This window comes from Aquarana catesbeiana, linkage group LG04 (assembly GCF_042186555.1).
Source record: "Aquarana catesbeiana isolate 2022-GZ linkage group LG04, ASM4218655v1, whole genome shotgun sequence".
Classification (NCBI taxonomy): domain Eukaryota; kingdom Metazoa; phylum Chordata; class Amphibia; order Anura; family Ranidae; genus Aquarana; species Aquarana catesbeiana.
The window spans coordinates 83,938,973-83,964,141 of NC_133327.1; positions in this window are offsets into that span (position 1 = coordinate 83,938,973).

The window sequence follows — 25,169 nt, forward strand, 5'->3', positions numbered from 1 at the left end:
GTTTGGGATTTCAATCAAGTGGTCTAGAAGCAGCCGCCTGCAGATAATTGAATACACACCAACATAAACAACAAATGTGTATAATGCTCTATCCCTCCCCCAAAAAAATAAAATAAACGTAAGCTTTAGGCCCTGTTCACACTTGTTTACGCGCTTTAGGTGCGGTGTGTTTTAGGCCCCTTTCACACTGGGGCGGTGGGTCCGTCGGCAGCAAAGCGCCGCTATTCTTAGCGGCACTTTACCGCCAATTTCGCTGCGCTATTCGTCCGCTAGTGGGTGTTTTTACCCCCCCACTAGCAGCCGAGAAAGGGTAAAAAAACAGCCGCAAAAGGGTTAAAACCACCGCAAAGCGCTGCTGCGGCATTGCGCTGCCCCATTGATTTCAATGGGCAGGAGCAGTGAAGGAGTGGTGTATACACCGCTCGTTCACCGCTCCAAAGATGCTGCTAGCAGGACTTTTTTTAGTGTTACTAAACCCAGGACCCTGCATTCACTATATCTGGTCTCCCACAGTACACAGAACATAGAAGTGCAATTATTTTAGTAAATATAAACAGCTAAATACCTTCTCTCATCAGCAGTATATAGCAGTCTTGTGACTTCTATCAGTATCTGGTTAAAGCTTGTAGGAGGAGTTTACATTCTCTTCTAACTGTCCTATAAGCCTGCAGGACCTCTGACCCTCTGTTTGGGCAGTGCTGATTGGCCCTGTGCTGATCACATGCACCCTCCCAAGAAAAAAAAAAAAAACTCTAGAAATACAGACCAAACTGAGCATGTGCCGAGTGCCCCAAGGCTCTGTTCTATCAGGAGATGAATTGTAGTAGAAGAAGGGGAGGATCAGAGAAGACAGGATCGAACAGCCTTTTTACACAATGCAGAGGATTAACCCCTTAGGTTCCACAGTGAGCATAACAAGCATGGTTTACTGCAATGGTTCTCAACCTCAGTCCTCAAGCACCCCCAACAGGACATGTTTTCAGGTTTTCCTTTACTTTGCACGGTTGCTTTAAATCAAATTCAATGATTTGGTATTGATAAGAGCTAATTTATCTAAGTGAAGATCCCAAAACATGGCCCGTTGGGGGTACCCAAGGACTGAGGTTGAGAACCACTGCTTTACTGCATGTACAGACTGATTTTATTTACTGTTGTGGGTTTAGTAACACTTTTAAAAAAACTGCTTGCTGCATCTTTGATGCATTTTCATCAAAACTTGCCCGTTATGTGGAGTTCAATGATAATGCACTTAAAACGCAAGTAATAAGGCACCTAAAATGCAAGTGCCTCAAGCCCACCGCACAGATGTGAACACACCATATTTTTAATATAGCTGTATGACTTTCTAGCCTACCGTCTGTTGATTTGACAGTAAACAAGCAGCAGCACACTGATAAGTCATTAGCTCCTCTCACTTTGTTCCCTCCTACTGTCAGCATGTTCCCTATCAGTACATGTGCATGCAGCAGATCCTGATTGGCTCTTAGAGTGGCTGATATCAAGACAGTTTTAGGTACTCATGGTAGTTCTCTGCATAAATCCATATAATTATTCTTAAAGGAATACAAAACAATTAAATGGTATTTTTTAATATCTGCCTGTTGTTCAGCTTTAATGTAACTTACTTTGGTGGCATAGACCAAATTATACATTTTATTCTCTTGTTATTATTTCATCCACTTTGCCTTTTTTCCCAGAAAAGCAGTATATATAATTAGTAGTTATTTAGCATATACACTTGATACAATAAATAGCCTTGGGTAATAAGCATTGTTATGATGGAATGAGAGAACATTATGTAAGAATACTTGCAAAATGAAATTGAATTACATTAATTTCAAATTAAATGTTAATGAGAGCCTTAAAATAAATAGTACTTGTCAAGTAAAAAAGAATATGATTTTTCAAAGCTGGCACGGCTGCCTCCTAATTATCGTATTGATTGGAGCAGATGGGATGGCATGTGGGCATCACCATAAAACATGACAGCTTGTTAGAATAACAGATCTCTGCTCAGCATTGCTGGATGGAAGAACGGCACCGTCTTGAAAAGAATAGTTTTTGGAGGACAGAACGTGGCAGAGAAACGCAGCTGATAGGGGTACACAGAGAAACACATTGCATAAGAACAACTGCCCAGATTGCATGATAGGCAATAGCCAACTTGCATACCTCCCAGCTTTCTAAAATGATAAAGAGGGACGCCCTTTAGCACACAGTATGTAAATAAAGGACACATCCCTGCCACGGCTCCTGTTGCACAGACCACAAAGATCTAATTTGCACGAAATGATTGACTAAACCACACACATGCTTTTTTAACCTCTATTTTTCCTATATATTTTTTAAAATACCAAATGCAGCAATATAGAGATTGGATAAAAAGTGGTAACCCTTGATCCTTGGTAACCATATGCACTGGGTAAAACACCCTTCCCACTTTGATTTAAAAATAAATCTAAAAGGGGTGTTTGTGCTTCCTCCATCTTATTAAAGCGGAGTTCCACCCACATTTTTCACTCCTCACCATGCAGCACTAATGTGCATCCTTAAAATGAATTGGCAATTTATTATTATTTTTTCTGTTCACTTACCTGATTTATGCCTATATCTAATTTCACTTCCTTCTTTAGGCGCTGCGGCACGGTACGTCACTTTCGGTTTTGCATTGGCTCCTTGGAGATCTTGGTCAGCTTGGCATGGCACTGCTCCCATAACATTTTACATTGGCATCTATGGAAATTCTTGGTCAGCTTGGCATGGCACAGCTCCAGTAACATTTAACATTGACGTCTATGGAAAATCTTGGTCAGCTTGGCATGGCTGTGCCATGTCAAGCTGACCAAGATTGCACCGCACTGCACATGCGCGAGATCGGCAGATGCATGCTGGGTAGCCAGCATACACGGAAGCCAGGAAGAAGGACACTGTGGCTTTAGATGCTCACACTGGAGATGGCCGCACGGTGCAGGAACTTCACAAAGTAAGAAAACGATGTTGCACAAATAGAAAACTGGGCATAATTTACAGCATACCTTTGTTATATTGCATGAGGCATGAGTATTCTAGGGGTATATTTATCTTAAAAGTCATATTTTGGCTGTAACTTCGCTTTAAGGTCAGAAAACTGCTCCATGAAAGATTAAAGGGGTTATAAACCCTTGTTTTTTTTTTTTAAATAAAAATAACAAACATGCCTATACTTACCTGCTCTGTGCAATCCTTTTGCACAGAGCAGCCCCATCCTCTTCTTCTTGGGTCCCCTCTGATGTTCCAGGCCACTCCTCTTCAGTAATTCCACGGAAAGCCGCTTTCCCAGGGGGCACCCGCGCAGGCGCGCTCCCGAGTCCCGCTGCGTTAATTGACACAGACAGCGGAACTCAGCCCCGCCCCTGGCTCCCATGTCACTGGATTTGATTGACAGCAGTGGGAGCCAATGGCTCCTGCTGCTAACAATCTGTCCAATGAGGAGAAAGACAGCGGCTTGATCCACTGCGCTCATGCGCATCACTGAATAGGATCGTGCTCAGGTAAGAAAGAGGGAGGGTTTGGGGAAAGCTGCAGCACAGAAGGTTTTTCACCTTAATGCATTAAGGTGAAAAACCTTGAGGCTTTACAACCACTTTAAAAAGTGTATATAAAGCCAAAAACAAAAAATATAATAAATAGCAGCTTAGGAAGTATTATAGTTACATAGATTGCCTTTTAACAGCAACACTTACTATTGAATAAATAAATACATATTGAGTACAAACGTAAAGACATTAAAGTGTATGTCAAGACAAAAAAACATGTTTTTTTTAATTTTTTTTTTAGATAGACCGAGGAAGGGTTAAAACCTCGTCTGTTTGTTTTTACTACTATCCAGGACTCTATTACAGACAGTACACATATTACAATCTAAAGGAGATTGTATAATCAGATTGTAAGGCGTAAACTTTAGTGAGATTTTCTCTCATTTCTGTCTGTCTAAAGCAACGAACGAAGCTATCTAACAAGGCATTTGTCACTTCTTTAAACGCTTGCCGACCGCCGCACGAACATTTACGTCGGCAGAATGGCACGGACAGGCAAATGGGCGTACAGGTACGTCCCTTTACATTTGCCGCCGTGTGGTTGCGTGCGCGCGACCCTGCCGTGAGCTCCGTGAGTGTGATCGCAGGTCGATGTCCGCGGGGATACCCGCTATCGTCCACAAGGAGGTAGAATGGGGAAATGCTAAACATTTCCCCGTTTTGCCTAATGACACTGACACTGATCGCAGCTCCCTGTGATCATCGGGAGCGGTGATCAGTGTAGTGTCACACGTAGCCCATCCCCCCCACAGTTAGAATCACTCCCTAGGACACACTTAACCCCTGCAGCACCCCCTCCTGGTTAACCCCTTCACTGCCAGTCACATTTACACAGTAAACAGTGCATTTTTAATCGCACTGATCGCTGTATAAATGTGAATGGTCCCGAAATAGCGCCAAAAGTGTCCGATCTGTCCGCCATAATGTCGCAGTCACGATAAAAAACGCTGATCGCCGCCATTACTAGTAAAAAAAAAAAATAAAAATAAAAATGCCATAAAACTATCTCCTATTTTGTAGACGCTATAACTTTTGCGCAAACCAATCAATAAACGCTTATTGCGATTTTTTTACCAAAAATATGTAGAAGAATACGTATCGGCCTAAACTGAGGAAAAAAATGTTTTTTTTATATATCTTTTGGGGATATTTATTATAGCAAAAAATAAAAAATAATGCGTTTTTTTTTCAAAATTGTCGCTTTTTTTTGTTTATAGCGCAAAAAATAAAAACCGCAGAGGTGATCAAATACCACCAAAAGAAAACTCTATTTGTGGGGAAAAAAGGACGTCAATTTTGTTTGGAAGCTACTTCGCACGACCAAGCAATTGTCATTTAAAGCGACGCAGTGTCGCTTCGCAAAAAGTGCTTTGGTCTTTGGCCAGCCAAATGGTCTGGGGCTTAAGTGGTTAATTCATTCACTTGCATCTGTAAACAGCAGCCTTTTTTCAACCACATCTAAGCAGAAAGTATTAACCAGTTCCTCTTTCCAGGTGGACGTCATATGACATCCTTCCGGTCATGCTGCTTGTATGTGCGGCAATCAGTGGTGAGCCGTGTCCCTCAGACACAGTGCATCACCAATCAGGGTAAAGAGTGAATGACATTGGCTCTTTACCACATGAACAGCTGTGTCCAATCACAGTTGATTCTGTGTAAACAATTTCAGGTTACAGGCACTTCCTTTCCTCAGCGCTGTCAGTGTATAAGGAAAGGAAAGCTATGCCAATCAGTGTCCATCAGTGCAGCATATCAATGCATCATACCAGTGCGGCCTATCAGTGCTATCTTATTAGTGCAGCATTATCAGTGCCTCTTCATCAGTGTCCATCAGTGCCACTTATCAGTGCTGCCTCATCAGTGGCCATCAGTCCCACCTCATCAGTGCAGCCTATCAGTGCCCATCAGTGCAGCCTCAACAGCGCACATCAGTGAAGGTGAAAAATTACTTATTTGCAAAACTTTAAAACAGAAACGAATAAAAAATATTTCAACATTTTTGGTCCTTTTTCATTTGTTTAACAAAAAAAATCAAAACAAACAAAACTTTGTGGTAATTAAATACAACCAAAAAAAACCTCTATCTGTCTCAAAAAAATGATACAAATTTAATATGGGCAAGAAGGGGGTGAAAGATCCCAGTATTGAAGCGGTTAAATAAGTCAAAGAGTCTAACTGTAAAATACAATATATTATGCAATTTTTGATTCTTTCTTGACTTAAAAGGCAATATATATTTCAAGAGTTTAACATTTTATTTTAAAAAACATTTTAAATCCTAACCCTAATAAATAAATACATTCCTTGTTTTACATATAAATATTTAGTGCCCTTCTGCGCAAACTGTTGGCGCTATATAAATCCTGTATAATAATAATAATAATAATATTAATAAACTAAACATAAAAAATAAATATGAACCCCAAACCATTATAGATTATAGATTCTTTTTAAAAAATCGAGAAAACATATCAAAAAGATTAGAAAGCAGTTGATCAAATCTGAGGAAAGGATTTCAAGACGGTCAAAGTTAATCTCAAACCTACAGTGTACATTTGTTTCCCCATATTAGAACAATATTTTATTAACTACTAACTAACCCAGATTTGCCCCTTTCTTAATTATCTGTTCTTTTCTGTTCACTATGCAGTGAATTCTATGTAACCTGCTCCCAAAACTAAGCCAACTATGCAAGGTGAGAGCAAGCTAACACATTGCATTGGAGCAAACTGTAAATTTGTCATTAATCTCTCCCCCCTTTAGCTAGGGATCTACTTAGCTTTAGCAGCTACAGCTATCATATAATAGCTGTATAATAAAAAGAGACATTTGAATAAAAACAAAGGACCTAGTAGTGCACAGTTGAGGATGTATCAATATGGCAGCCCATTGTCTTTAAGCAGCATTTAAACTTAGCTTTTCGTTTTTGTTTCTTGATATTTTTTTCCCCAAGATCATGCCTGATAGATTTGTCATCTCAGTAAGGGATATTTCGTTAATTAAGGCCAAGTTAGAATAATAGGGATTTGTTCCACCAATGAATAACATGTCTCACTAATGACTTACAGCGATTAGCTGCAAAGCTTGGTTTCATTATCGATCATCATAGGCTAGGTTTGTGGTCAGGGGGGGACATCAATAGATAGATGATGCTGAGAGATCAATGGCAGTTTTCAGCAATTGACATGCCGGTGATTAAAGCCATTGAAAGGCATGCCAGTTATCACAGTGGCGGGTCTGTTATTCAATCTGTGCACAAGGAATGATGTCTAACACATGGTGGAAGTATCCCACAGCTAACACTGAATTCTTACTTGTCATGTCTGTGATTAGGGAGATAAACTGGAAGTATGTGAAGATTTACCATTATCGAGTCACTTTTGAAGACAAATCTATAGGGACATGAATATTCCCCAGGTACAATAGGACTAGTATACCTTGGTGTACTGTGGGTAAAGTAACAGGTTTAGGATCAACCTTTTTCAACCAGAACTTACCTTTTCTGCTGTCATCCACTGTGAAACTATCCCAAAAATATCTGGTAATTTTGGGGGGATCACATAACACTGCAGAAACCAGATGGGGGGGAGCACAGACAGCCCTGTGTATGTTTACATACAAAGGAATTTGGAGGTTTGGAGAAGTGTAGTATTGGCACATTCCCACATGCACCAATTCTTAATGGTTTCATGTAAGGAACATTATGCCAACCATACATACAGTATGCCCATAGACATGCACATCATGGGCACAAATGTGCTTGCATATCCACCAAAAACATTGGAGCTGAGCAGTCTGTGTAAACCCGCATAGGCTCATTGCTAAATAGTCCTTCAGCCTGTGTTCCTATGACTTATGATCTTTGATCCTGCACCTATGCCCAACCTTCGTTATTGACCCAGCTTCTGTCTGAACTGCCCTTGGATTTGTTTTTCTGCCTATGATTGCTTATTTTTTATTTTTATTTTATTTATTTCAGGTACTTATATAGCGCCGTCAATTTACGCAGCGCTTTACATATACATTGTACATTCACATCAGTCCCTACCCTCAAGGAGCTTACAATCTAAGGTCCCTAACTCACATTCATACATACTAGGGACAATTTAGACAGGATGCAATTAACCTACCAGCATGTCTTTGGAGTATGGGAGGAAACCGGAGTACCCGGAGGAAACCCATGCAGGCACAGGGAGAACATGCAAACTCCAAGCAGGTAGTGTCGTGGTCGGGATTTGAACCAGTGACCCTTCTTACTGCTAGGCTTACTACTGCTACCACTACACCACTGTGCCGCCCTATACTTATGACCTACTTTACCAACTTTGACCTGAACATCTGACCAATATTCTGCTCACCAACTTTGTTTTGTTCTTTGCTTGTTCCTGACCACAATCCTGCTTTCAGTTTAGTGGCTTGCTGCTTGTCTGTTAATGACCCCGACCTGCATCTGGACTTGGTACTTCCTTGGTGTATTATCAGCTATACTCCTGCACATCTGATATCAGCAATCCTGAGTTCCAGTCACTGGTTCCTGTACCTGGGAACTTGTACTATTCCATTGCCCTAGCAAGCCCTGTCTTAGTTTCTAGGGGTGTTTGGAAAGCATTTGCGTAGGAGGCCACCCTCATTATCTCTGGCCCCTTATATAGGTAACAATACAATCCCATCAGAACTTTATGGTAGACACAAAAATTCTATGGTGGACACACTTTGCCAAATTATCATTACAGAAATTATGAATCTGGCTTTGGAGAAATTAGCAGAACTACTACTTAAAAGGGTTGTACACAATTAGCAATTAAGTATAAATGGCTTTTATTTACAACCCAATAGGCATCCTTAACTGTAGTCACTTAACTGAGACTTCCATCAATAAAGTCATTTCTGTCGATGAAAAGAAGCCTAAATGCTTTTCAAAGATATTGGGCTGATCTAGTAAAGTCTTAAGCTTAGTACACACCACTAGATTTTTTTTTCGTTCAACCCAGCGGGTTGAAGGAAAAAACCCTGACAGCTCAGGTCGGAGCCGCTGTACTAACAATCCGATGTTAGTGCAGCAATTAGTGCAGCGATCTCCCCTGCTGTGCTTTTGTGTCCCCCCCCCCCCCCCCACCAGAACACTACGATCAGCGCTCCCAGCCATTGGCTGGGAGAACACAGTGATCATTGCTAGCGGCTATAGTAGGCTACAATCAGCCTGCCTATACATGGATCAATTCTTGTCTGCTCCTTGATGAACCAGCCAAGATTCTAACCATCTATGGCTAGCTTTACTCCTGCCCAAAACTTCTTTGTTTGCTTTGTATAGAGTCGGGAAGGGTAAGGAAATGGATAGGTAGCACTAGTCTAGTGTTATAATGGTGTTGGTATAGATGATCTATTTATTTTACTGGCAGCTTCCACACCCCAGAGGATTCCCACAGATCCCTTTATGGTTTATGGTGCAAAATGGCAAGGTATAATATAGAAGCCCTACACCACTGAATGATTGTCCAGATACAATTATATTCCAGTGTAAGGTCAGGTAGACGAAACACACCCCCTACATCAGGGCTAGGAAGACATAAAGAAATATTTAAATCAATAAAATAATATTTCTCAATGAATTTTGCATGAAAGACAAAACAATTATTTAAAGGATCTACTATTGATTAAAAGGTCATGATAAAAGCCACTTTTTGGATAAGCTACAAGAGGTCAACGTTAACTTCAATAATATAGAACAAGTCCAGTTGAATGAGACTACTATTAGCTATACCATAAAAAAGGCTGAAAATAAAACACAAATATATCCGTGCTTAGACTGGCTACTAGGTATAGAAAGCTGCTAGCACATTTGACATTTGCTGGTCAAAAATAAAACAATATAAAAACATAAAAATGCAGCACTTTCATAAATATTTTAAAGTGCACATATAGTCCATTTTCCTTTAAGAACTTGATAGGGTGAGCAGGAACAGAGATCCTGATAAGAGACCGCCACCTCCAACATCAACACACACAGCCTCTTACCAAATGTAGTTGACCACCCTATTACAGAGGGTCAAACACACACATATGTGTGTGATCCCCAGGCGACTCCAAAAATAGTTCCATTCCTTCATCACCATATCATATACGGTTCCTTCCAGATCCTCGTGGTCACACCAGAGATGTCTCTCCAACAAGCAACCCAAGGACCACAATGTATATCTCTCAATAAAACAAATAAAGCCTCCTCATAGCGTAATATGTTTTAAAGCAAGATTTCATTGAAGTATGAAAAGCCACTCACATGAACTCCAGTTAAAATTAGCATTGAATACCCCTTAGGAAAGTTTCCAACCCAAAAGGTGGCCGCACTCCGCTTCATTCCAGTACAATGATAACGTCATATACCAGGCTCCACCCTACGCGTTTCATTATAAAAAAAGACGTCGCCATGAAGCGATTCAGTTCGCATTTGCAGCGCTTTACAAATCATTCATTCATTCATTTATTCATACTTCGTCAGACTGGCTTTTCATACTTTAATGAAGTCTTGCTTTAAAACATATTACTCTATGAGGAGGCTTTATTTGTTTTATTGAGAGATACACATTGCGGTCCTTGGGTTGCTTGTTGGAGAGACATCTCTAGCGTGACCACTAGAGTCTGGAAGGAACCGTATAATGACGTGGTGGTGGAGGAAGGGGACCATTTTTGGAGTGACCTGGGGGTCACATATGTGTGTGTTTGACCCTCTGTAATAGGGTGGTCAACTAAATTTGGTAAGGGGATATGTGTGTTGATGTTGGAGGTGACGGTCTCTTATCAAGATCTCTGTTCCTGCTCACCCTATCAAGTTGTGATCTTTACTAAAGGAAAATGGACTTTATGTGCACTTTTAAACATTTATGAAAGCACTGCATTTTTATGTTTTATATTATATATATTATTATACCGTGACCTAGATAAATGAGAATCTTCATAGACACAAAAGGCATGTTCGCATATTAGAGTGTAGATGGGTTAGAACATCTGTCAGCCTTTATTGTTCTCTGTGTCTTCCTGTCCATTGACACCTACAACCTCTTATTTCTTGTCCTAGTGTCACCATAGCAGGAAGTGACTGGAAATCTCCCCAGTGAGGACACCAACAGCAATAACAACTTGACAGGAAATGTAACTCTTTCATGCCCAATCAAAAATGAAAAAGTAAAGTTTTTACTGGAATTGGGCTTTAATAAAGATGAAGTCTACTGTAAAAATAAATAAAATAAATCCTTTGCTGTCTTCATAATATGGTGCATCTCCAGCAAGCCTGACCTTCTCTGTAACCCCAGCCAGAGTTATTTCACATGGAGCCATCCCAAAACTATCTATGTATGATATACATGTATAGCTCCTGGTGACTGCAGGGACGGGGCTATTAAACTATAAATAAATCCACTTATTGTTTGTGGAACATATAACTCTTAGTACTACCTGTCAAACCTAAATATTTTACATTGTGCGGCTAAATTTACCAGGCCACTGGGAAACATCCAAGGAAAGAATTAATTACAGCTCCCCTTTGCACATTATTGTTTCAGTGTGGCCTTGAATTTTATTAATATACCTGATGGTTTTTGAACGTGCTATAAAAATAATACTAATAGTGATCTCACATTTCAGGGACTGACTACCAGCTGTAGTTCAGTGAAATATTTACAGTAACAACGTTTATCCTATTTTTAGCCTTCCTGAGGAACTTCCTGGACGTCTCTGTATTTCTTAAGGACACCTGTAAGCAGTGAAAATACGGCAATCTGACAGCAACCAATAAGCATTCATCTTACATTCACATCACCTCAAAAAACCTAAAGTGATTGGATGATGTAGGTTATCATACTTCGCACTGCCAATTAAAGTGTATAGGGATAAGGATCCCTATTTTTCCAAAGTCAAGGGTTCCAACTCTAGCTATCTATTAATAACTTTAATATTAATTAACTTTAACTTTAATATTTCTCTTTATCCATATCTAACCTACATGAAAAACTCCACATTAACATATAACAAACATCCATCTCACACACACAACAGAATAACGGAGGAGAAAGGGGAAAAGGGTTCCGGTCTTATTCATAGATGTTGTGTAAAAGTTGCAGAGGTACGAAAGCCTTCCCATAATTGCCATATTTTTTGAGTTTGTTTAATTGATTTCTCTTTGATTAGAATCAATTCTTCCATGGACTGCATCTCGCTCATCTCACACACCCATTGTGCTATTGTTGGACTTTACACCAATTTTGAGCTATCATTGTCTGCGCCGCTACTAGCACATAAGGAGTAGAATATCCACCTTAATGGATTTTATTGACCTTGGAATAATTGATAATACCGAGATACAGATATTTAATTGTATGTTAGATTTTGTTATCTTCTGGTAGGTACAAAATATCTTTGACCAAAAGTCCAACACCAGTGGGCAGTAATACCAAATATGTGCCATTGTAACCCTTTCATTATGATCTTAAGGAAATTTGTACAAGGAAATTGTATAATGTATGGCCAGCTTTAGACAGTTGTCACCACAACAACTGTCCCCTTTGGAATACATCCATTCCTGTTCTGGTATCAATTCAAGTTTTAAAATGTTCCTTCACTTTCAGTCTTGGCGATAATGGTCAACAGAACAAAAAGAGAGGATGAATGTGTCTAATAGAAACAAAAACATACAAAAATGGAAGGATCACCAGACCAAAGGATAAATAAGTACAAATTCATTTGTTTGAACTACAAAAAACCAACGCATTTTGGGGCCAAAGAAACTCCCCCTTCATCGCTTCTCGGCCTTTTGGCTAAGATCAAGTGTAAAAAAATGAAAAAACCCTGACTCCCTTTTGCTAATTGGTGAGTCAGTTAGTATTTCCTTAATGTAATTACAGTAGGTGGGAACGGTGGGGGGCGGTGGGAGGGCCTTTTCCTCCAGGATTGATTCTGGCCTGGTGTACCAGGCTTGTCCCAGGTTGTAGGCAAGGCTCTCCCTAAGCTCTCAAAGTTCTAATGCCTTCCTGGTAGGGATGGAGAGGCACTGGTCTGGTGGAGGGCCGGGATGTGAAAGAAGCCCATGGTGTATGTGCCCCTAGGGTGGCAGTCCAGGGGTTCTGCAATTCTCACAGGTGGGGACGCTCATCTTGAATTGTTTTGGCACCAAGGTCACTACACAATATACACACTTTTTTCACACCTGCCTCTAGGGCCAGGCCGTTTGGCTAGGACCAGAGAAATCTTTGTTATTCCTGGCCGAAGGCCCTGCCATGGTATTTCACTATGGCTCAAGCACGTATCCACTTCCCATTTCCCTTTTTTGGTTTGGCCATCTTGTGAGTTGTCACTGGAGTAAAAGGTAAGGGAAAGTCTTTCAATGAGGGCAACTCACTAAGATAGGAATTCTGCTCACTTTATTGCCTACTGCTTCATGAGTACAGGAAGCAAGGAAAATCTCACCATATGGACCCAGGCAACAAAAATATCTCACAATAGGGGGTTTTACCCCTCCTTACTCTAAAATAAAAAACAAAAGCTTTGGCTTTACATACACTTTAAAATATTTGCATTTTTAAATACAATGTAATTCACTGTACAAATAGATGCACACAGCCTATTGCATTAGGGTGTGCACCTCAAAGCTTTAAACACACATGCGTGTTTGTGTATGTATGTAGATAGATAGATAGATAGATAGATAGATAGATAGATAGATAGATAGATAGATAGATAGATAGATAGATAGATAGATAGATAGATAGATAGATAGATAGATAGATAGACACATACACTCTTATAAATAAATATAAGCAAATGTTTTAAAATTTATTAAAAAAAAGGACGGTGTTAGTAGGACAGTGGATGTTGTCAGTCAGTAGAGCAGTGAACATGTCAGTAAAGCAGAGGTTGGTATCAGTAGGACAGTGGATGTTGTCAGTAGGGCAGTAATCTTTGTCAGAAAGGCAGAGGATAGTGTCAGTAGGGCAGATATTGGTGTCAGTAGGACAGTGGATTGTATCAGTAGTTTTTTTATTTTTATTATTTTTATTTGACTATTTTTTACAATATTATTTTTATTTATTTTTTTACAATTTGTTTAGGAACCTTTTTTCTTAGGAGCTTTGGCGAAATACAGTACCTTGCAAAAGTATTCATACCCCTTGAAATATTCCACATTTTGTCATGTTACAACCAAAAACGTAAATGTATTTTTTTAGGAGTTTATGTGATAGACCAACACAAAGTGGCACATAAATATAAAGTGGAAGGAAAATGATTAATGGTTTTCAAACTTATTTACAAATAAATATTTGAAAAGCATTTGTATTCAGCACCGTTTACTGATACCCCTAACTAAAATCTAGTGGAACCAATTGCCTTCAGAAGTCACCTAACCAGTAAATAGAGTCCATCAGTGTGTAATTTAATCTCAGTATAAATACAGCTGTTCTATGAAGCCCTCAGAGGTTTGTTAGGGGACCTTAGTTAACAAACAGCATCACGAAGGCCAAGAAACACACCAGACAGGTCTGGGATAAAGTTGTGGATAAGTTTAAAGCTGGGTTAGGTTATTAAAAAAAAAAAATATCCCAAGCTTTGAACATCTCACAGAGCACTGTTTAATCTATCATCCGAAAATGGAAAGAGCATGACTCAACTGCAAACCAACCAAGACATGGCCGTCCACCTAAACTGACAGGCCGGGCAAGGAGAGCATTAATCAAACAAGCAGCCATAATGGCAACTCTGTAGGAGCTGCAGAGATACACACAGCTCAGATGGGAGAATCTGTCCACAGGACAACTATTAATCGTGCACTACACAAATCTGGACTTTATGGAAGAGTGGCAAGAAGAAAGCCATTGTCGAAAGAAAGCCAAAAGAAGTCCCGTTTGCAGTTTGCGAGAAACCATGTGGGGGGCACGGCAAACATGTGGAAGAAGATGCTCTGGTCAGATGAGACCAAAAATGAACTTTTTTGGCCGAAAAGCAAAATGCGGCAAAACGTGGTGGAAAACTAACACTGCACATCACCCTGAACACACCATCCCCACCATGAAATATGGTGATGGCAGCATCATGTTGTGGGGATGCTTTTCTTCAGCAGGGACAGGGAAGATGGTCAGAGTTAATGGGAAGATGGATGGAGCCAAATACAAGGCAATCTTAGAAAAAACCTTTTAAAGTCTTTTAGAGTCTGCAAAAGACTTAAGACTGGGGCAGAGATTCACCTTCCAGCAGGACAATGATCCTAAACATACAGCCAGAGCTACAATGGAGTGGTTTAGATCAAAGCATATTCATGTGTTAGAATGGCCCAGTGGCAAGACTTGAAAACCGCTGTTCACAGACGCTCTCCATCCAATCTGACAGATCTTGAGCTATTTTGCAAAGAAGAATGGGCAAAAATGTCACTCTCTAGATGTGCAAAGCTGGTAGAGACATCCCCAAAAAGACTTGCAGCTGTAATTGTAGTGAAAGGTGGTTCTACAAAGTATTGACTTAGGGGGGCTGAATACAAATGCACGCCACACTCTTCACATATTTATTTGTAAAAAAAAAAAAAAATTAAAACCGTTTATCATTTTTTTTCCACTTCACAAATATGTGTCACTTTGTGTTGGTCTATCGCATAAAATCCCAATAAAATACATCTACGTTTTTGGTTGTAACAAAATGTGGAAAATTTCAAGGGGTATGAATACTTTTTCATGGCACTGTATCAGGAGTCTAAATGATGTCTCGCTTTTGAGACAGAGAAAGGGACTGAGGACAGAGATTCCCCAGTCCTTTTCTCTGCAGCCTCAGCTGCACTGGATAGTGAATGAATGGGGAGTGTGTTGTGCTGAGCGGCTTTCTGTTTATTTACAAAGTGAAGCATAGTAAACACAGTTTGTTATGCTTCAGTTATGAATGCACACAGTAAGTGATTGGTACTGATTACTCACTGTTCATTCAGAAAAGGAAGGGGCTTGAACTGAACTTTAAAAGGAGGAATAACACATTGCTATAACTGCTTATTCCTTGTTGCATAAAAGAAACACCTAAGGAAGAAGTTGTGCTACCTTTTTGCTTTATATCTCTGCCACCTGGTTAACCCTGCATGCATTCTTGTGAGATTTGGACTACCTGGAGGCCCCCAGTATATATTTCTCAAAGGATGTGTGGCATCCTTCTCACTTGAGCGCAATGGGCAAAAGTGGGGATAAGGTAGGTATGTTAACTTTTCTCTCCACAAGTGTAATTTATTCCTTTTTCTTGCTGTGTTTTGAGATGACAATATACAGGCATACCCCACTTTTAGGTACACAATGGGGTTTATTTACTAAAGCTGGAAAGTGCAAAATCAGGCTCACTTCTGCATAAAAACCAATGAGCTTCTAACCTCAGCTTGTTCAATTAAGCTTTGGTAATAAAACATGGAAGCTCATTGGTTTCTATGCAGAAGTGAGCCTGATTTTGCACTTTCCAGCTTTAGTAAATAAACCCCATTGTGTACTTAAAAGTGGGGTATGCCTGATTACTTTCTGGCATTTCTGCCAGAGGTATAAAAAGGCACCATAAAAATATAAACAGTTATTAAGGTGAATACACTTTAGTTTCCCCTGAATTGAACCCAGAAAACTTCCTCAAAGGAAGAATTACCCTTAATGCCAACAGATCCTGCACACATATTGAGTGGCGGTATATGTAATACCTCCCATGTCTTTAACACTCACAGACTTGGAATGACAAAGCATTAAAACTCCTTAATTAGGAAAACATAAATTGTGGTGTGGACCTGTTCTTTCCCATAGCCGGGATGTGAAGGGGTGATCTGCAGTGTGTACCAGGCAGTGCCATGTGCTGGATGTTCTGATTAATGGTTGTTAAGAACATGAAAGCTGCGGGGATAGTTCCTCACATTCCTGAGAAAAGACAAGATGTAACAGGCAATCACACTTGTAGTGTTACAGGACAGCTGACACAACAAAGTAGGTCATGAAAAACAGAGGAAAAAACAAGTAATGGGAGATACATAAATACGTTAAGGCTTTTCACAATTAATAACTGCAAGAATTGAGTAGATTTATTAATGGTTATAGTAAATCATGGTGTATAAAGTGGCTGCATTGCATTGTTTTCACAGACTGAACAAACTGTCCCACCTAAAGATGAGAGGGCCTGGTAAAAAAAAATGGAAAAATTGTGGAAAAAAACTTTTTTTCGTTTCTTTTTTCCAAAGACGTTTTTTGTTTTTTTTTTTCCGGAAAAATTTTTTAAAAAAAGAAGCGTGGATTGTGTTCATTTACAATAATAAGTAATATATTAACGACATGGTATTCAAACTATATAACATGTAAAGTCATAAGTTATTGCAAGTTGTTATTGCAAGCTATCTCAACTGAAGACAAGCAAATCCTACAATACAGTTCTCAAACAAGAGAAATGTGCATTTCTGCCACTAGGGGGCACTGCAGGGGACATGATCCAGTTTAGTTATCTTGTGGGCTCCATCTTGTACCTAGTACAGTTGGGTGATTGTTGGGATACAGTAGATGATTGTTTCTGTCCTCTCAGGCCTTAATTGATAGGTAAGAGGGTACATTTGTCTTACAAATTTGTTTATTTTGCCCTAAATGATTTCTATTAATGTTCTACACCACCACAGGATAATGTTTCCCTATAGTCTGGTCAGTAAATTGGATTTTATTTTCCTCCACTCAGTAAAATGGTGAGTTCAACATCTAGAGCTTGGAAACATTTCCACAGGGCAATTTCTGCTGAGAGCGAAACTGCAATTTGCAAATATTGTGGGAAGAAATATTCTTTTCCAAATGCTACAATGATGACAAAACACATCTTGACATGTCAGAGGTGCCCAAAAGACACTAAAAAAGACTTTATGGAATGAAATGATGAGGACTGGAATGAGCCTGCGATCACACTGGGTACAATTGAAAGTAGTGCGATTTAAAGTCCAACTTCAGCACTACTTCTGTGAGATTTGTAACAATTTAATAAGACTTCAGTGTTACTTCAGTGAGAGGGACTGTCTATGTCACATTGAGGAACAGTGATGTTATGAATAAAAGTTTAACTAGTAAAGGGTTAATATTAAACTTCTTTCAGGGCTCAAATAGTGCTGATATAGACATAGGTACGATTTGCAGCACGATTTCCATTATTGTCTATGGCCGTGAAATTGTGCTGAAGTCCTGAAAAAGTAATACATGAACTACTTCTCAAATAGTACTACTTGAAATCGTATCTATTAAGACACTGCCATAGACACATTAGATGCTACTTTCAGGTACGATTTGTATATCGTATGTCGTGCCTAAAGTCGTACTGGTGTGACCGGGGGCTGAAACTTTTCCCTCCAGAGTTTTCTTTCCAAAAACACTTTTTCTGCTGCTTCTGGATCATCACAAAGTGTTTCTTCACCAGCAGCATCTTCAAGTAAGGGCAACAAAGCTAATAAAGGGTCTGGAGGATATTAGTTGAGGAAAGGTTGCGAGCACTGAACTTATTCTCTCTGGAGAAGAGACGCTTGAGAGGGGATATGATTTCAATTTACAAATACTGTACTGGTGACCCCACAATAGGGATAAAACTTTTTCGCAGAAGAGAGTTTAATAAGACTCATGGCCACTCATTACAATTGGAAGAAAAGAGGTTTAACCTTAAACTACGTAGAGGGTTCTTTACTGTAAGAGCGGCAAGGATGTGGAATTCCCTTCCACAGGCGGTGGTCTCAGCGGGGAGCATTGATAGCTTCAAGAAACTATTAGATAATCACCTGAATGACCGCAACATACAGGGATATATAATGTAATACTGACATATAATCACACACATAGGTTGGACTTGATGGACTTGTGTCTTTTTTCAACCTCACCTACTATGTAACTATGTAACTATGTAAGTAAGGAAATGTTACAAACCTCGGCCTCCCAAAAATACACAATCCCTTCACTTATAGAGAAATTGACCCCTGAAAATCAGGAGAACATTGATCAAGCTTTTCATAAAGCGATATATGCTTCTGGATCAGCATTGTCAATAATTGGAAATGCAAATTAGCAGGAAATGTTGAAAATGGTTGAAATGTTCTTAACATAAACAGTCCTTCTTTATCCATTTGTAATAAAAAAATAAACCTTTTATTTACTGAATAAGCTGTACTCTTATTTCAAGCATAATACTTTTATATACTGCATTTCACCTTCCCAGTGTAACAAAATGAATTCCAATTTGTAAAACTAATCCACACTGATTTTTTTTCTTTCTGAAAATGTAAATTTTTCCAAAAAAAAGAGGAAAAAAAACATTTTTTTCCCCATGGCTTTAAACTTTCCTGAAATTTTACATTTCTAGTCCCACCTAATATTATTATTATTATACAGGATTTATATAGCGCCAACAGTTTACGCAGCGCTTTACAATATAAAAGGGGGACAATACAGTTATAATACAATAAGATACAAGAGGATTAAGAGGGCCCTGCTCAGAAGAGCTTACAATCTAATAGCGTGGGGCAGGTGGTACAAAAGGTTGTAACTGTGGGGAATGATCTGATGGAAGTGGTAAAAGATTAGTTAGAGACGTTATAGGCTTTCCTGAAGAGATGAGTTTTCAGGGATCGCCTGAAGGTAGCAAGAGTAGGGGATAGCCGGACAGGTGGAGGTAGTGAGTTCCAGAGGATGGGAGAGGCTCTGGAGAAATCCTGGAGAGGAGCATGAGAGGAGGAGATGAGAGGGCTTGAGAGTAGGAGGTCTTGAGAAGAACGTAGAGGACGATTTGGGTGATATTTGGAGATAAGATTGGTGATGTAGCTCGGAGCAGAGTTGTGAATGGCTTTGTATGTTGTGGTTAGTATTTTGAATTTAATTCCCTGGGTGATTGGGAGCCAGTGTAGGGATTGGAGGAGAGGGTTGGCAGACACTTAGCGGTTACTAAGGTGGATAAGTCTGGCAGCAGCATTCATGATAGACTGGAGAGGGGATAGCCTATGGAGAGGCAGGCCAATGAGAAGGGAGTTGCAATAGTCAAGGCGAGAGATAACAAGGGAGTGAATGAGGAGCTTGGTGGTTTCATTTGTTAAAAAGGGGCGAATTTTAGAGATGTTACGGAGGTGAATTCTACAAACTTTTGAAAACGATTGGATTTGAGGCTGAAATGACAAGTCAGAGTCTAGGATTACACCTAGTACCCTGGCGTGAGGGGAGGGACTGATGGTTGCATTGTTGATTTTGATGGAAAAGTCGTGGAGGGGGGCACGGGCGGGCGGGAATATTAATAGCTCAGTTTTAGAGAGATTTAGTTTAAGGAAGTGGTGAGACATCCATGCTGATATGTCAGTTAGTAAGTTAGTAATGCGAGAGGAGACTGAAGGAGTGAGGTGAGGAGTAGACAGATAGATTTGGGTGTCATCGGCGTATAAGTGGTACTGGAAGCCGTGGGCGGTTATCAAGTGACCAAGGGAGGAGGTGTAGATAGAGAAGAGAAGGGGTCCAAGAACCGAGCCTTGGGGGACCGCCACAGAAAGGGGCAATGGAGAGGAGGAGATAGAGTTATAGGTGACACTGAAGGAGCGCTGTGATAAATAGGCAGAACCAGGATAGAGCAGAATCTCAGAGGCCAAGGGAATGTAGTTTATTGAGAAGGAGCGGGTGGTCAACAGTATCAAAGGCCGCAGAGAGGTCAAGTAGTAGGAGTATGGAGTACTGGCTGTTGGTTTTAGCAGTTAGTAAGTCGTTAGTGAGTTTTAGTAAGGCAGTTTCTGTGGAGTGCTGTGAGCGAAAGCCAGACTGTAAAGGGTCAAGGAGGTTATTTTCACTAAGGTAGGAGCTAAGACGGTTGTAGACTAAGCGTTCTAGAAGTTTAGAGGTGAATGGGAGCAATGAGATGGGTCTTAGGTTGTTCAGGTTGGTAGGGTCCAGTGAGGGCTTTTTAAGTATGGGAGTGATCTGTGCAGGTTTTAGAGGGGAGGGGAAGGTGCCACTAGAGAGGGAGAGATTGAAGATGTGAGTGGGGGAGCATAGGATAGAAGAAGAGGGTGACTGTAGTAGTTGTGAGGGAACAGGATCCAGGCGACAATAGGTTAGGTGGGCATCTGAGAAAAGTTTTGTAACCTCTTCAGTAGTAGCCAATTCAAAAGAGGAGAGTGTTGAATGTGCTGTTAGGCAAGGTATGTTGGGCGAGGAAGATGTACGCACAGGAGAGGCATCCTCACGAATTGCATCAATCTTGTCTTTGAAGTGATTGGCATCTCTTGGGCAGTGAGTGAGTTAGTGGGTAGAGGGGGACGAAGCAGAGAGTTAAAGGTTGAGAAGAGCTGATGGGGACTGGATGACAAGGAATTAAAAAGAGAGACAAAGTAGGCTTGTTTGGCAGCATGGAAGCATGAATTGTATTTTAGAAGGGCAGATTTATATAGGGTGAAGTCTTGCAGGCATTTGGTTTTACGCCACAGTCGTTCAAGAGCACGGCAATGTCTCTTGAGATTTCTAGTGTTGTCAGTTTGCCAGGGTTGTAACGATCGGGGCCTGATTCTGCGTGTGGTTAGAGGAGCAAGTGTATCTAGTGATGATGAGAGTGAACTGTTGTAGACAGAGGTGGCCAGGTCAGGACAGGACAGGGGAGAGATTATGTCATATAGGTGGTCAGTAGCAGAATAGAGAAGAGAAGGGTTAAAGTGGCGAAGGTTTCTACAAATAATTGTTTGCTGCTTGGAGGGATGGGTGCTTGGAGGCAAGGATACAGTGAAAGTAATGAGGTTGTGATCAGAAAGAGGAAAGGGGGTGTTGGTGAGGTTGCCAGGGTTGCAGAGATGGGAGAATACAAGGTCAAGGGTATTACCATTGGAGTGAGTGGAAGTATGTGTCCATTGGGTTAGGTCAAAAGATGAGGTTAAGTCAAGAAGTTTATCTGTAGTTGGGCTGTTAACATTGACAGGAATGTTGAAGTCACCAAGAATGATAGTGGGTATTTCAGAGGAGAGAAAGATTTGTAAAGCTAGCCATACACTATTAGAATTCCTGCATTCACACAGCAAGGCTAGATGAATCCAGGCTATTGTATTCTGACAGCTGCTAGCATTGGCTGTCAAAATATGTAACCAGTGCCATTGGCTGCAGGCGCTGTTCGACCAGCAATTTTCAACCTTCGCTGAGTTGCCAGGGATATCCACTATTAGAATTTCAGCTAATTCCTTAGTTGTCGCCAGAACAGAATTAGAGGGAACTTTTTCAATGGGGTCCCTTGGTGATAACTTTCTAAAAGGGGATGTCCCATTTTCTCTCACATTTTGCTATGTCTGTAGGACAGGAAGAGAAGAGAAATCTCCCCAATGGAAAAAGGGAGACTCATTAGCATGGCGTCAAAGAGCAAAAGTCATTCACTACTTTATTCAAATGGAAAAAAAAGTTTTGGCTTTAGATACACTTTATTATAATATCACATAAGCTAGTAGAAATCACTGGAGTAAATAATTGCCAAAGAGGATGCAGACTTCCTAATGCCTTTTATGCCTCTTTCACACATGTTGAAACTGTGAGTTTACACTTGCATTGATTAGTAACACACATTAAAGCTCCCACCGCTTTAACATGCATTTTTTATGCTTTTTTTGAAGCTTAAAGTGGTAGTAAACTCTGTATTTAAAATTCGCTGACAGGCAGGGTTTTTATAAAAGAAGAGACCCTAATGGTCACCATTAAATGGCCGCCATCTTTAAACGTCAGCCCTTTGATGTTAAATACCCCGGTATTTTCTTAAACGGCGGGCGGTCCGCTTTAGGATAAAAGTGGTCTCCGTGGCGTATTCGCCACAAGATCACTTTTATTGGTGGTGGGAGACGTGCCCCCCCTCCCACCGCGTTCCGGTCGTCTCCGCCGCTTACCGTAGCCACCTGTAGCGACAAAAACAATCCGATCCTTTCCTCTCAGAGGCACTAAGTCGAGTGAGGGAATGATGGCCCCCACTTGACTCAATGACGTTGGATGACGGAAGCGACGTCAAACGCCTCTTCCGCCTACCGGCCTTAAAGGAACAATTTTTTTTTTTTATAAAGACTTTTTTATATTGCATTTAGGTGTAAATGTGAGATCTGAGGTCTTTTTGACTCCAGATCTCACACTAAAGAGGTCCTGTCATGCTGTTTACATTCCTTGTAATAGGGATAAAAGGGATCCAATTTCTTTTTTTTAAAGGGACACTGTAGAAATAAAAAATAAAAAGCAAAATAAATCATTAAAAAAACAAAATGTAAAGCGTCCCGGCTCAGATTTTGCAATTTTTCTGACAATTCGCCTCTCTTCACTTATTAGTGAATAGACCCGATAAAAACAGACACTTGGACAAATCACAAGAAAAACTAGTGTCAAAGATATTAATGGAAGATTGAGGGATTAAAGTGGTGTTCCACCCAAAAAAAAAAAAAAAAAATCATGAATGTGCCTAAAAAAAAAATAAAAAAAAAAACATTTGGAAATTTTTTTTTTTTACCTACCTCTAAATGGCTGTTGCTAGGGTGTCCCTCGTAGTCTGCCTCCTTCAGTGCCTGGGCTCTTGACATCACTTCCCCTTGGCGCAGGAAGGGCTCAGCTCTCCCCCTCCTTCTTGTCAATCATCTGGGACATGTGACAAGTCCCAGATGATTGCACGGCCAATCACGGCGCGCTGCGTCGCTCGCGCATGTTCAGTGGGTGTCCGGCTGTGAAGTCACAGCCGGGCGCCCACAGTTACAATGCCGGCGCTGCTGAACAGAGGGGGAGACGAGCGAGGCTTCGATCCCGCGCATCGCTGGACCCTGGGACAGGTGAGTGTCCGATTATTAAAAGTCAGCAGCTGCAGTATTTGTAGCTGCTGACTTTTAATTTTTTTTTTATAATGGGAACACCACTTTAAATAAGATTTCTGCCTAAGTACCGGTGAATCACCAGCATAGGTGTGTGTAGCCTATTGCATTAGGGTGCATTAGGGTGCGCACCCCAAAGATCAAACACACATGCGTGTGTGTGTGATATATATTACTCATACATACATACACATACAGAGACACACATAGACTCTTATGGTTGAGCCGGTACAGTGAAAGAGAAGTACAGTAGCACTTCATGAATGGCAGAACTGGTCAGGGTGAGATTTCCCATCTCCCTGCCTGCACACAGAGCGATAATGCTAATGTACTTGGGGTAATTAGAGTGTGCACCAGGCATTCCTGGCACACCCCCTGCGCATGCCTATGATCACCAGTTAATTGGCAAGAAAAAAGAAGCAAGCAGCGCAAATCTATAATCCCACAATCTAGTGATAGTGAACCCACTGCTATTAACCTAATCCCTTACTGTACACGTGTGAAATACATTCAATCCAACAATCATGTATAGTGATAAACTCTGTGTCATTGCATAAAATAATTCTATTATTATTATTATTATTATTATTATTATTAATCTATCATACAAAAAATATTTGTCTCTATGAAATAAACTAAGTGCAAAAGAAAAAACTGTGTATTGACACAGTGAACAAAAAGTGCTTAGTACAATAAACTATTATTCATTAGTAAAATGCATGCATCAAAAATTCATATGTGTTCAAAATATTTGTAGTCCATTTTGCTATCCCAGGAAGGAAAAATACAAGAAAGTGATAATAATAATCTTGGATTTTTCCAATTTTTTTTGGCACCCCCTACAGGCACAGCAGAAACTTGCTCACCACTGCCAGGGGTGACAGCAGACATTTTTACAGAGGACACTGGGCCTGCAGGTACGGCTTCTTGTTTAACAGAATTATCTCCCCAGTTTTCCATCTTCCTGGGGCTGCTGAGCCACACCTCCACTGAAGTGTTGGTCTCCCGGCAACACAAGGCATCCTGTTGCTATGGGAGATGGCTCCTTCTCACACAAAGCTTTATGGCTCTACTAGAAGATTCTCGGGTTTCTGTAGTTATGATAACTTCAGCCCATCAAATGGTAAGCTGCCCCCAACTTCACCAACAGAAATGGCTTTAGTCCTCCCGCACAGACCTGGGCCCCTTTGGGTCAGTAAGGTGGCCTGCAGTCAGCAAGGGCTGCCTGTGGCTTTCCCCTCAATCTCTTGTACATCTCCCCCCTTCGTCTGGGGCCCCCTGGTGCTAGGAACCAGCAGGTGCTCTCTCAGAGCTAAGCAAGTTCTCCCTGGGCAGGTACAGGGGTGGGTGGGTGTGACCTACCACTACATACTGTTCACATACTTACTACATTACACTACGGCTGTCACTGCCCCACCTCTGAAAAGCAATTTGCAGTTGGATAACTTTTCAGTGGCGTTTGCCGGGCAGTGAGGAGTTGATATGTCGCTACCTCAGAGCCTGTTTTAACTCTGTGAATGTTGCACCAGCGCACCACAACCTTGTGCATTGTGGTTATGGCATGGCCCAGTTCACTTGAGTCGCTCGCATTTGGCAGGTGGTACAAGCCACTGAATGCAAAATTAGGTTTAACCCTTTTGCTGCCAGGTCTGTACTTTCTACATCGTAACATATAGGGGGCTTTTGAAGCGTCACTTATAGAAAATATAGGGTACTAAAGTTTGTCCCCATATCACGGGAGCACGCAAATTTAA